Source organism: Vulpes vulpes, chromosome 13 (assembly GCF_048418805.1).
Source record: "Vulpes vulpes isolate BD-2025 chromosome 13, VulVul3, whole genome shotgun sequence".
Classification (NCBI taxonomy): domain Eukaryota; kingdom Metazoa; phylum Chordata; class Mammalia; order Carnivora; family Canidae; genus Vulpes; species Vulpes vulpes.
The window spans coordinates 19099609-19114162 of NC_132792.1; the positions used below are offsets into that span (position 1 = coordinate 19099609).

General features: G+C 39.1%; 1 non-coding gene across 1 annotated transcript; it reads right to left on the bottom strand.

Moving 5' to 3' along the window:
• Positions 1-4673: 4673 nt before the first annotated feature.
• On the bottom strand, positions 4674-4777 carry LOC112916057 (U6 spliceosomal RNA). Its single transcript, XR_003234238.1, has one exon. It is a non-coding gene; the product is annotated as a U6 spliceosomal RNA (small nuclear RNA).
• Between the last annotated feature and the right edge of the window lie 9777 nt (positions 4778-14554).

Sequence of the window (14554 nt, forward strand, 5' to 3'; positions counted from 1 at the left end):
TTCTGAAAGCAGTGGCTGCTTCCTCTAGAATACATCCCATTTGCCTCCACAGGGAAGGCTTTTTTTGGCTACAGTGAAAGGAAAGTGGGAAGATAAAACAAACTTTAATTCATCTGTTCTTACTCATAGGGCTTCCCATCAAGGATGGGTTTTATCCTTATTTAGAATCAATACTAAGTAAAGAAAGTATAAATATACCAATTGAAAAACTCTTTCTGTGGATGCCTTAGCAGCCACAGTTAAATTGCCTGAGGTTTCGAGACACCATGCATTTTCCCTAGCCCTTATTCTGTAACCATCGAGTGTTAAACTCAATCATTTCCTGGGATCCCTGATGTAACAGCATCTAGATCTGTTCATAGAGCTTTAAAAAAAATTTTTTTTAAATAGCTCTGGGGCAGAGTTAGATAAATCCCTAATAAACAAATGGAGTTTTAAATTGTTGAATATTTTCCCCCAAGAGATAAGAGCAACTATATTTTAGTTGAGTGTTACCATGCCTGACAAAAGAGGATCTGGGTGAAAGCGAGGAATTCCCCCTGGGCATTTCCCACTGATTAGCCCTGTGTCAAGGGAATCAAACCTCAGGGTGATCCTAGGGTCTCTGTAGGCCATCACAGGAAGCAGCATAGACTGAGTCAGATGACCTTAATCCATCCCCTACTGCCCCTCATACTAACCAGGACTATAATCCACGGGAAAGTCAAACTCCAAAGAATGTTTAGATTCTTCATCTCTAAACCAGGAGACTTGAATACATGTGCCCTCTTTAGGACCTTTCTAGGACTAATCTGCTTCATTTCCTTTGGTTGCCCTAGGCAAACACAAAATAAACCACAAGGTAAGGGCTCAGAGCTGAGTACTTTGAGAAAATAAAAGGAAAGATGCTTGTTGGGAATGTATCTAAAGGATTTATGGCTGGATCTGTTCCCTGGTTAAGGAAATCTGAAATCCTGAAATCTCTAGGTCATTGAATCTCAAGTAGACCCACTTTGCTGAAGACAATAGGGGTGGATTTATTTTCATAGAAGGTGAAAGCAAAATAGCCCTGAGTGATGAGCCTAGGACTTGGGCTACTCTCTCGTGAATATTCCACTACATTATGCTACCTAGATTTTCTTTTTTTTTTTTTTTAAATGATTTTTTTTAAGATTTATTTATTTATTCATGATAGACAGAGAGAGAGAGAGAGAGAGAGAGAGAGAGAGAAGCAGGCTCCATGCCGGGAGCCCGACGTGGGACCCGATCCCGGGACTCCAGGATCGCGCCCTGGGCCAAAGGCAGGCGCTAAACCACTGAGCCACCCAGGGATCCCCCCCACTGAGCCACCCAGGGATCCCCCTAGATTTTCTCCACCAGACCTAAAAGAAAGGAGAACATGAAATGATAGATGGTTCAGAAAATGTTAAATAAACCATTGTTTCCAGCCTTTCTAAAGACTAGTTCCAGAAGATACTGTATATAAAAATATTTCAAGGTGCAAAACGTGGGCTACCAGAAAATTTACCTTTTCTCTTGGAGCTTCCAAATTAGCAAAAACTAATTACCAAATTAGTAGGATCTTAGGAAGACCCTACTGTAGAGAAACCTATACATATTTTCTTTAACTAGCATTTCCTAACTTATTTGGTCACTAAAGACACACTTTACACAAACAACCAATTATCACTGTATCTGATTTGTAAATATATAGAAATGATCAATTACAGAGATGTAAGGAAAGATAATTTTACCCACACTACCAAGTGACCATCTCTCTCCGCTTATATGTGTCCACTTGCACTCCTATTACTAATTACTTCATTCAGCATAGGCTTGGTTTTTAGTACAGTATTTGACAGCCTGATCTGTTGTTCCTTCATTCCAGCTTCTGAATCCACACAATTACCTGGCTTAATACTTGCAGGTCTAGGATACTCAAATACTTGTGATGATTCTGTAACTAATCTCTACAAAATTTTTTAGCTATTTTAGTCATTCAAATGTGAATTTCCAAGTTGATCACATATACATGGCACAATTGACTTCTATAGCCCATTGGTTTTGTGGGATGCTATCCAATGATGCACACCCAAAACCTTCATGTGTCAGTGAGAAGTGTGTAGCAAATCTAATCTTTGCTTAAAATATAAACTCAGAGTGAAAAGAAACCACAAGAATCCTCCCTCAAAGCCAATACACACAAATCAGGGTAACCAGTTAAAGGCTCATGGTCATCTGTCCAGTGACCTATCTTTCCCTTTGGGAGTTGGTTAAGTTCCAGATAAGTCCTGGTGGGAAGGATAGACGGCAAGGAGGAATGAGTCCAGACCAGAGTGACCAGAGGGGCCATGTGGCCTGGAGTGGCTCCAGGCAGTCCCGCCCAGCTCCAGCTGGAATCCCAGATGATAAGGTCACAGCCAGTAACAAGTAGCCAATACAAATGGGCACAGATAACCAGACTTAGCCATATGCACATGTTGATCAGCATGAACGAAAACTAATTATTTAGGATGAAGTATATTGAGGTGAGGACAAATGTATATGTGGGCAAACTCTCACTCTTGTGTACAGTTTTAAGAATGTAAAATTGTGCAGCCACTATGGAAAACAGTATGGTGGTTCCTCAAAAAATTAGAAATAAAGCTACTACATACTACACCCATATCACTTCTGGGTATTTATTCCAAAGACCTGAAATCAGGATCTCAAAGAGACATTAGCACAACTGTGTTCACTACAGCATTCTTCGCAAAAACCAAGATGGGGAAACAACCTGAATGTCCCTTGACAGATGAATGGATAAGGAAAATGTGGTATTTACACACAATAGAGTATCAGTCATCTTTTTTTTTAGGATTTTATATTTTATTTATTTATTCATGAGAGACACATACAGAGAGAGGCGGACACATAGGCAGAGGGAGAAGCAGGCTCTATGCAGGGAGCCCGATGTGGGACTTGATCCCAGGACTCCAGGATCACGCCTTGAGCCGAAGGCAGATGCTTGACCACTGGGCCACTCAGACATCCCTCATTCATCTTTTAAAAATGAAATTCTGCAGTGTGTTACAACAGGGATGGACCTTGAAGACCTTATGCTAAGTGAAATAAGCTAGTTGCAAAAAGAAATATTGAACAATTTCATTGATGTGAAATAATAAAACAGTCCAATTCATAGAATCAATGTATAGGCTAGTGGTTACTAAGGGCTGGAGTGAGAACAGAAATGGGGAATCACTCATCAGAGGGCATCAAGTTTTAGTTAAGCAAAACAAGTTCTAGATACATGCAGTGTAACATTGCACTACAGTCAATAATCATATGCTCTATACTTAAAATTTTGTTAGGAGGGCAGATATCACGTGGAGTGTTCTCACCATGATAAAGCTAAAAGAAAATAAAAGGTGAATGAGAGGTACTTGGGATGTTGTAGGCACTCAACACATCACATCATTATTCTTATAGTCAATGGGCTCTGCTAAGAGGGTTTAGCTTAGTGAATAAGGAAGGGTTAGACCAGAATTAAACATACTGTGTTCATCCTCCCGATCCCTCAGTTTTTATCATCTGTATGATTAAAATTAAATAGAATGATACAGGACATATAGCACAGAGGCAGGTCCTAGCATATTAGTAAGTAAGTATATTTGAAGCATTTTTTAAAAATAGGACAGTGTAAAGACTTTACCGTTTTCTCATTATCTGGAAGTTGACAACCTTCAGATACTTTGACACATCTCTCTTGACCTACTCCACTTTTCTTTTCTTTCTTTTTTTTCCCAACTCCTTTTCCCTTTTCTTTCCTGCCTTGTCTTCCTTCCTATTCCTCTGTCCTACTTCTTCTCTCTGGCTGTCATATACCAGGTCTTTCCAATGCCTACTCCCCGTGTGTGTGTGTGTGTGTGTGTGTGTGTGTGTGTGTGTTGTATGAGAGAGAGAATGTTCCTGCTGGAGAAGGGAATGGGTAGGTTCTCCTCCTAGATATTGCTGGTTAGAAGTGAGCCGTGGAATGAAGGAAGGTGACAGGCTCTGGTGACAGTAGCTGCCTCGCATTTCAGGACCTGAGAAGCAATGGAGTAAAGATCATTATTTTTTATCTACCATGGAAATGCCATAATCTAGCCCTACCTCCTGCCTCAGGAGAGGACTCAGCTCTTGGCTCAACTATCTTTGATTGTGAGGAAAGCACACATCAACCCATAATACCTAGGTATCCGTCAGGCCTAGACAAACTGGCTTCTTTTTTGTAACCAGAAATTATTGACAACAAATATCTCCCAGAAATCAAATGTCAGTCAGCTATTAACTTGAACGAAAAAAAAAAAAAAAAGAAAAGAAAACAAGCATATACAGTTCCTTAGAATTTTTTTAAATTTTTAAAAAATATTTTATTTAAATTCAATTTGCCAACATACAGTATAATACCCAGTGCTCATCCCATCAAGTGCCCCCCTTAGTGCCCCTCACCCAGTCACCCCATTCCCCACCCTCCTCCCCTTCTGCAACCCTTTGTTTGTTTCTCAGAGTTAGGAGTTTCTCATGATTTGTCTTCCTCTCTAATTTTTCCCCACTCAGTTTTCCTCCTTTACCTTACAGTCTCTTTCACTATTTCTTATATTCCATATATGAGTGAAACCATATGATCATTGTCTTTCTCTGATTGACTTATTTCACTCAGCATAATACCCTCCAAAAATATGAAACGCTTCACGAATTTGTGTGTCATCTTTGTGCAGGGGCCATGCTAATCTCTGTATTGTTCCAATTTTAATATATGTGCTGCCCAAGTGAGCACTAGATGTTTTTAATAGCTCCATAATGATATATACGCAAGCAAACATCTCTCTGGTAGACATTAGCAATTTTAAATAATCTTTTTAAATTAAATATAAAATACATGAAGAGGGATCCCTGGGTGGCGCAGCAGTTTAGCGCCTGCCTTTGGCCCAGGGCGTGATCCTGGAGACCCGGGATCTAATCCCACGTCGGGCTCCCGGTGCATGGAGCCTGCTTCTCCCTCTGCCTATGTCTCTGCCTCTCTCTCTCACTGTGTGCCTATCATAAATAAATAAAATTAAAAAAAAAATAAAATACATGAAGAATAATATACAAATTACAAGTATAATTATAAGTATTTCACAAAAGGGACACACCTGTAGAACCATCACCCTGACCAAGAAACAGAACATTTGAAACAGCCCAGAGCACCCCACACCCCCACTTTCAGTCACCACCCCTGCAGAAGGTCATACTTTGCAAACTTAAAACAACATAAAGTAATTTGTCTGTTTTTTAACTTTATTTAAATGAAGTAAATCGATCCCTAGTCTCTTGTATCTGGCTTCTTCTGTTCAACATATGGTTGAACGGTTTATCCATGCTATTGGGTGTGGTAACAGTCCATCACATTTTCATTGATATTGACAGACCTTACCAGTAGACTTCAATTAGCTTTCTCTCTCAAATCTAGCACACTTCTGAGTGCTTACCAGCAGGAGCTATGTATGGATTAGAGGCAAGACCAACAATTTTTTTAACTTATAAACAGCTTTATTTGTCCTTTCTCATACAGGCTTCCAATTGGCAATGGCTTGACACCAGCCATAAAAATGGTCTTTCAAATTATATATTTCTTGCCTCAGTTTACCAGGCTCTTTTCCACTGGTCATCTTCAATCTCTTGTGATCACCTCCCCTATTTCACTCACTCTTCCCAAAGGTGTGAATATCAGAGAGTCTGCAATGTAATATCTTTCTTCCCTACTTATATGGAAAAAAACTACATGGGCAGAGGATATTGGCTAATTTTCAATTGCTGTCTAGCTAGGTCTTCACACTCAAGCTTCACAATTTTATTTGAAGTGCTACAGCAGGGCAGCTTGGGTGGCTCAGCGGTTAGTGCTGCCTTCTGCCCTGGTTGTGATCCTGGAGACCTGGGATCGAGTCCCATGTCAGGCTCCCTGCATGTAGCCTGTTTTCCCTCTGCCTGTGTCTCTGCCTCTCTCTCTGTGTATCTCTCGCTCTCTCTGTGTCTCTCATGAATGAATAAATAAATAAAATCTTTTAAAAAAATGAAGTGCTACAGCATCCACACAATTATATATAAGAAAAAAAAATTCATTCCCACACATACAAAAAATTATTTAGGGTTGATCTGAGCCAACACTTTTTTCTCCTACTACAGTGGGTAGAGATAAATGAAATTCTACTATAATGAACTAAAATGAGGGCAAATATTACATCAAAATAAGTGGATGCTGAGACACCATGTATGTGGTTAACTCAGGGATGGAAAAAGCCCTGGAGTATGGAAGACAGACGGACATGCTAAAAATGGAAGAAAGGAAGCATACCAAGAAATACGGTTGCTCCACAATGTCATTCCTGCCCATCCCAAAGGGGCATAAATAGAAATATTCTGGAATTTAGCACCACTGATATTTAAGCCCAATTTCCAGCAAGGTCAAGGCTAATAGCGAGTTATTTGTTTTACTAACTTAGGTTGCAGTGCCTTGGGCGGATCCGCACCTTCTTCTATATCTCACTCAGCGCCAAGAATACTGTTAGCCATCAACAAAACCATAATAGACTGAGAGTCTTCTCCAAAGGCCAATGAAAACATGCACACTGAGCTAAGAGAGACATTTACAGGCAGAGGATTCCAGCTTCCTTTCTGAAAATGCCACCAAGGCAGTCTAGCTAATTAGGTCTTAGTAAGTGACACCAACTCACCAGAATGGCCCACCTGCCAATAGCTTTGTGTGTGTGCCCCAAGCTTGTTTTCTATTTGTTTGGATTTTGTTTTTGTTCTTCTGGCTATAAATGAAAAGGGCTATTTCTAATATTTTAAAGGCTCTCTCTGAGATCTGGCCTGTAAATTCACAGTAATTTCAGGAAAATGGGAATGCAATACTTAAGCTCGGCAAAGAATAAATTTATTAATTCCGGGCTATTCATTCCTCTCCCATTTCTGTTATCTTCCATGAGGAGAAACAGAGAAAAATGATTATGTCCAAGGCCACCCTGAAATGCAGTGACAATTCCAGGAATGAAACTCAGATGTTTCTTTCAACCTTGTCTCTGATCCAGCCTGGGAGTAGGCATAATTTTCCTAGTATTTCCCAAAGAAATGTCCTTGTGAAGGTCTAGTTCAACCTTTGTTTGTGTTTCTGAAAATAATGTAAATTGATGGAGATAGGGATTATGGACACGAGACACTAGAGTAACACAGACTCAAAGACTAGCAGGTCTTTCTATGAATAAGAATGGTGTTGACTTCAACCTAGGTGCTTTAAACTAAAAAAGACCACATGTGCTGAATATTAATCCCTGGAAAATTCAGTGAGTGTTAATGCAGCTTATATTATTACAAGTACTCAGAACACAGATGTTTCTGTGTCCCTCATATTTTCTTCCACCAAAATACTAGTAGAAAATGATATCACTGCAAATCAAACCTTTATCTATTCCCCCAAAATAAATTAATAAACACATATATATACATATATTCCAGGCAAAGCATACTAGAGAATTGTCATGCACTACAATAGAGCAGAGGGAATGGGCAATAGAGGCAGATACACCTAAATGCCAATTCCAGTTTCATTTGTTATTAGCTCTTCAGTGTCCTAAACGATTCTCAGCTTAATTTCCTCATCTGTAGACCTGGGACTCATATAGTTATTCAGAGTTCTTTCAATTCCAAAAATCAAAAACTTAACCCATGCTTTCTTAAGCAAATAAATAAATAAATAAAATAAAATACAAGTAAAAATAAAATAAATGTATTGACTATGTAATTGAAAAACCTAGGATCCTTTAGCTTCTGACACACTTGGATTCAGATGTTCCATACTGTCAGGAAATAATCTTTCCCATATGCCTTCTTTCTTCTGAAGTGGCCTAATTTTCAAGTATGCTTTCCCATCATGATGGCCCTTAGAACTCAAGATAATATTATCATAGCCCAAGGCCAAGGCAATGAAGACTTCTCAGGTACCGAACCTCATTTACTCTGGTCAGTTACAGATCCACACTGTAGGTATCACTGGCAGAAATCCCTAGATATATTAGAGTGCTATTACGTGGGTCAAGGTAACTGGCTTCCGGAGAGGCCAAAACAACATCACCTACAATGCATCTCAGAGTTGTAAAAACAAGCAAACAAACAAAACTTATCCCAGTGCCTCTAATTTCCATTAAGATAATAGTATGCTAATTTTTATGAGTGGGCAAATCTTTGACATGCAGGAAATACTGGCCAGTATAGATTCCACTTAGAACACACAATACAGTTAGTAGTGGCATCTCCATGATCTACAGAATATTCTGCCAAAATGAGGTAAAGCTATAAGGCAAGATTTTCCCTGAACTGAAAGAGACAGAGGATTTAGCTAAGAAGAAGAATAGAGATGTCATTTAAGGGAAGTAATAAAACAAGTTAATGACTATATATTTTCATGACTATATATTTTCATATAAGAATGAGTGTTGTGGGTAAGATGCACATTCAAAGCAATAGAAAATGGCATATCGTGAAGTAGATTTGTAAATATTAGTAGGAAGAATCTGTATACTTCCAGCAAAAATAACATCTATGGAATTAAGTCTTTAAAATGTCATTAGCAAGGAAAGATTTTTTTAAAGTACTCATTCAATGTACTTTTTGACAAGACACTCCTTAAGCTGGTCTGCTTTCAATGAGGTGGCCTGTGTATAAACATAAATCTGAAAAACTAAGTTCAGACCTCTTCATTAGAAGACACAATTAGCTCACTCCAGTAAAGATTAAGATTTATTGGTTTATGCATGTTAATAAAGCCTGGCTGCAACTAGAAACAAAAAGTAGTTTAGAATGAGAAAATTGCATTAATATACATGATGTGGGTTCTAACTGGGGCCAAAATGAAAACTATTTCCTGGATTTCAGATAGAGGTCTGTCCAACAACAACCTTATTTTGAGCATTTTGAAGGTAGACTTCAAATAATAATGAAAAGCAAGACAGACACATTTAACCAAATATGAAAAGAGGTTTTTATTTAAAAAAAAATACATTGGGAGTGCCAACCATAAGTAATTTTTGCAAGCAATACTAAGCCAGACTACCATCCTTCCGGTAATGCACCTACATCAGGCACCAAGAATATTTATTTCTGGCTATGATGAATTCAGATGAGTTATTCCATTCTCCAAAAGATGTCTACAGAAGGCTCTTCTGGCTGCCAAAAGCAGTATTCTCTCAAAATAGAAATCCCTCCTCAGTTCGACTTAGCAAGTCTGTTATGATAATCTCAGGGAATTTACCAGTCTGGGGAGATTTATTTCATGGAACTGAAGTGTTTCCAAGGTTTGAAGATACTCACTCCATATTTCGGGAAATGAGCATGTGATATATTTTGCATGTTGTCTTAATAAAAGAAGCATTTCTCTTCCTACAGGGTGCCGTGAGCTGGTGATTAAAAGCTGTTGCATGTTCACAATCAAGAAGTAAAAACAGCATTAAAATAAGTGAACATAATAAATTAAAATCTTGAGAAAATGAGGGCATTTTAAGGCCATGACAGCAAAACATTAGGTTCCAAAACAAAAACTTCAATGACTTATCCAATTCTTCTTCATTAGTATAAAGTTGTTTCTTTGTTTTTTCTTTTTAAGATTTTATTTATTTATTCATGATAGACACACAGAGAGAAAGAGAGGCAGAGACACAAGCAGGCTCCATGCAGGGAGCCTGATGAGGGACTCGATCCTGGGTCTCCAGGATCACGCCCTAGGCCAAAGGCAGGCGCTAAACCACTGAGCCACCCAGGGATCCCCTTATAAAGTTGTTTCTAAATGCAAACACCCTGAAGAATGTCTGCACCAACTATCCATTGAATGGTATGATGGCCACCAACCATCTCTACTGCTTTGGGTCCTGGACCTTTGTGTTTGTGGTCTAAAGGACCCTTCCTCAACTCCCCCCCAGTCAAGAACTCTGAAACCAAAATAGAGTTAATGAGGTGAGTAAACAGACTGAGAATTTTTATTACAAGAAGAGAGTGCACAGCTGTCTGGATGTCTGATTAGCTGTAGAAGATCAAATGGGCCTTGTGGTGAGGCTCATAGGAGAGACACAGAGCCTCATCTTCAGAAGATGGGTAAGGCTTCTGTGAATAGGGAAAATGTAAGCCATGGCTGAAGGAGGAGAAAGCCCTCCAGGTAAATAAGGCCTTGATGGGGACTGGTATGTGCAATGACTAGCAGACAGTGAGAGCATGGCTCTTTAGGAAATTGGTAAGTGTTCAATAGAGTAAAAGAACAGTGAATATTGGGGGAAGTGGGAGTAAGAGAGGAGGTTAGAAACGTAGGGCAGAAACAAAATCATGCAGGCACCTGGGTGGCTCAGTGGTTGAGCATCTGCCTTTGCCTTAGGGCATGATCCTAGAGTCCTGGAATTGAGCCCCGCATCGGGCTCCCTGCAGCGACCCTGCTTCTCCCTCTGCCTAGGTCTCTGCCTTTCTCTCTGTGTCTTTCATGAATAAATAAATAAAATCTTTAAATAAATAAAAAAAAAAGAAACGAGACCTTGCAAAATCTTGTAGGACTTGACTAGGATCTGTGTTTTATTCTGATTTATTCTATAAATCATCAGAAAATCCTACCATCTCAACATATAAAGCATATCTAGAATCAGACCACATTTAAAAAAATATCTTCATCCCCATCAGGTCCAAGCCACCATCAACTCCTGCCCATTACAGTAGTCTCCTAACTGACCTTCCTACTTTGCTTTGCCCTCTTTAGGCTCTCCTCCAGATTCTCTTGCACCATGATCCTGCTCTCCAGAGGACATATCATCTGACCTATTCTGTGCTGAGTTAGGTGTTCCTTGTCTATCTTCACCACTGGAAGGGCCGGAATAAATTGGTTTTATTCACTGCTATAATACTGGCTTTCAGAAGAGTGCCTAGTACAAAGTACATGCTCAATTAAGTTTTGATCATGGAGGACTGGCTTGCGCTTCCTATATTCAAAACTCCTTCAGTGGCTTACAATTTCACTTTGATGAAAAGTTCAATAAAATCTTAAAAAAAAAAAAGAAGGAAGGGGCTTGGGTGGCTCAGTCAATTATGCCTCTGATGACTTCAGCTCAGGTCATGATCTCAGGGTCTTGGGATCAAGCCCCACATTGGGCTCCATGCTCAGCAGGCAGTCTACTTGTACCTCTGCCCCTTCCCCCTCACTCTTATTCTCCTTTTCTCAAATAAATAAATAAAATCCTTAAAAAAGAAAAGAAGAGAAAAGTTAAACTCCTTATTATGGCTCCCAGAGCCCTAACAGGATCTGGTCTTCCAGCTTCCTGTCTACTTTCATCTCCTACCACATTCCTACTTACTCCCTTTGCTAGAGAAAGACTGGCCTTTCCATTCCTGGTCATGGCAAGCCTGCTTTACCCACAGGGCTTTGCATTTGCTATTCTCTCTGCCTCAAACATTCTTGCTTCACACAGCTATATAATTTGATCCTACACTTCCTTCAAAAATGTTGAAATTCCAGGCCTGCCCAGAGAGGGCTTTTCTCTACCATTCTCATACAACAGTAGCCTCTTCCTGACACCTTGGGCACTCTCTTCTCTCTTACCTGGCTTTATTTTTTTTTCATAGTAATGGAAAAGTACCATTTATCATAATTCATATTTCTGTGTGTTACCTGTCCAATCCTATAAGATTAATTCTATGAAAGCAGTGGATTTATCTGGGTCAGGATCATTCCTTGGCCCTTAGAACTATGCCTAATTCATGGTAAGTATCTGCATTAGTGAGGAGCTAACTGGGCATCAGAAACTATACCAGTTTGATGAAAGGGAATTTAACATTAAGAAGTAACTACTACTAGAAAGTTAACTCGGTACCTGAAAGAATACAAAGAAAATTCTCAAGTAACAACTGCAGAGAGCAACCTCTCAGGCTAAGGGAGCAAAGGAGATGCTAGAATTAATAAATCCTGGAGACCTATAGAGGATCCTTGCAGAGTTGAAATTCTGGGCTCTGTGGAGGGAGATCTCCATGGCTGGTATCTCTGAGCTTTGAGAAGCAATATGGTAGTGTTGCAGGATTCATCAGCCTTTAGTGTCCACAGCTCTTAGTCACACCATTTCGAAGAAAGAGGAGGTAGACCAGATGAACAGTGGTGGGCAGCAAAACAAAGTTTATTGAATGATAGCATAAAACTCCTGAAGAAGAGGTGCACCCGAGAGGGTTGCCCTTGGACTTTCTAAGCTTAGGGGGTTTTATGAGCTCTTTTGTAGAAATATCTTAAGCAATCAGGATGTGCTGAGTCATTCCAATCAGGGCTTTGGTCACATATCTGTCAGCCTATTAGGTTAATGTCTACATGCTGATGGTCTTTTTTGCTGACATTTGAGGGCTCATGTCTTAACTGCCCCTTGCCTGTAATAGTGACAAATGCTCTGTGATTGTCTTATTTTAGGTCATTTTGCAGAAGTCATTTCTGCAAAGGCTACAAAACAGAATGCTAGTGTGGTCCTATCTAAGCTGCAGAACAGGATGTCAGTTGCATTTTATTTTAGCTGTCCTGACTCCAAATTGTCTTGTTGCAGACCCAGGCCCTGTCTGCCTAAATGTCCAACGAAATCCTAATAGTGGGTTTGGCACCCAGATCATCAAAAAGAGACTATGACAGGATGTGGCTGGCACAATGGTAAGTGGGATGAAATGGGCTTTACTCACACTGGAAGAACTAACTGCACATTGGATCCAGTGCTTACTATGGGGAAAAAACAACTGCTAGGGGATGAAGTATTACTTGGGTGATATGTTGGGAACAGAAAGCTTAAAGGTAGTTGGTCAACAGGAAGCTGGGAGGAAGAATATCCCTTCTCTTCAAGCCTGGTGGTCTCCCACTGTAGGCCCCTATTGGCAGAACCCAACATGAAGCCAGCCCAACATGGAGCCACATGAGGCCTGCATAGCCCCAGCCAATACCACAAAGTTGAGTGTAAAGGGTAGGTGTGGAGCTGAGAAACAATAACTTATTGGCATAGTACTCAATAAATTTCTGCTGAAAGAAGTTATTGAAATTTGAATTTCTTAAAAAATCATTTAAATTGCTTAAAAAATGAAACATACTTCTGAATACAATAAATAACAATAAAAAGTTATCCAAAAGACACAGAAGCAATTGAGGCTTATCAAGAGGCTAGGGTCAAGTAAAATAGTCAATTCATATCAAAAGTGAATAATATTCTGTTTCCTGGAAGCTGAAGCAAAAATGGAAATATGCCATGCATTAAATTTAACTCTAATAGTGGAGAGTAGCAGAGAGGTCTAGAGATAAAGTTAATTTTTCTTTTTTTCCTGAGCAGAGGTTTAATGCTTTCAAGCATGTGTATTTGTCTAAAACTCCACAGTTCAGAACGAGGAAATATGAAATAAAAAGATTTAATCTTACTTAACTTTTATCTCACAGAAGTATGTGTTTGTATATATATGACCAGCTGTTGGCCTCATCTATAAAAGAACATCAACATATAAACTAGCAAATATCTCATTTTAAGAACTAGATATCCTCAGGAGCCATTAGAATGAATTAGGAGAAAAATGCATGCCTGAATAAAAGAATAGATCCATTTGTGGATCCACAGTGACTGAATCCCTACAAAAGACATAATAAATTGACTTGTTGCCTGAGGGCACTTAAAATTGAATGCCTACCAAATACAATGATTTTTGTTTTGTTTTGTTTTGCAGAATTTTATGCTGAGTTTTTCCTTATGGAAGTCAGATGCTAATGGACTCACACTGCTTCTTAAATCCACTCTTAGAGAATACAAAAAGGTTATCAGCATAAAGAAGGAAACTGCATTTCTCTTTGTTGCATCAGGAGAAGGCAAAGTCAATTCATTTCATACTTGTGCTATATTGATAAAGTTTAAAAAATAAGTGCTGAACTTAGTCCTGTTTGACATCACTTAAGACCATATTGCATTTCATCTATCTCTGCCTATTCTAATTTTGGCAAATACGTTAAATGAAAGAGGCAGTAATAATTGAGGTGACTGTCTGGAATGCATGAGTTGGTCCATAGACAACTGCTGTCCATAGAATCAGAGGTGGATGATGGAGCAGTGGTGAAGTTTATACATGACCTTGAGATGTTCTTAAACCTGAGGCATATCAGTGCAAGCCCATTAAAAGAAATGGTTTTATTTTCAATTTCAAAAACATAGATTATAAAGACAATCTCAAGAAAATAAGCCAAGCCAGATTCGAAGAAAATATTTGCATAGGATATATCTGATACAGGACTGTTATCCAAAATATACAAAGAACTCTTAAAAACCAAAAATAAGAAAACAAACACTGATTAAGAAATGGCCAACTCTGGAAAATAGTATGGAGGTTCCTCAAAAAGTTAAAAATAGAATTACCCTATGACCCAGCAATTGCACTACTAGGTATTTATCCAAAGGATGCAAACATAGTGATTTGAAAGGACACATGCACCCCAATGTTTATAGCAGCAATGTCCACAATAGCCAAACTATGGAAAGAACCCAGATGTCCATCA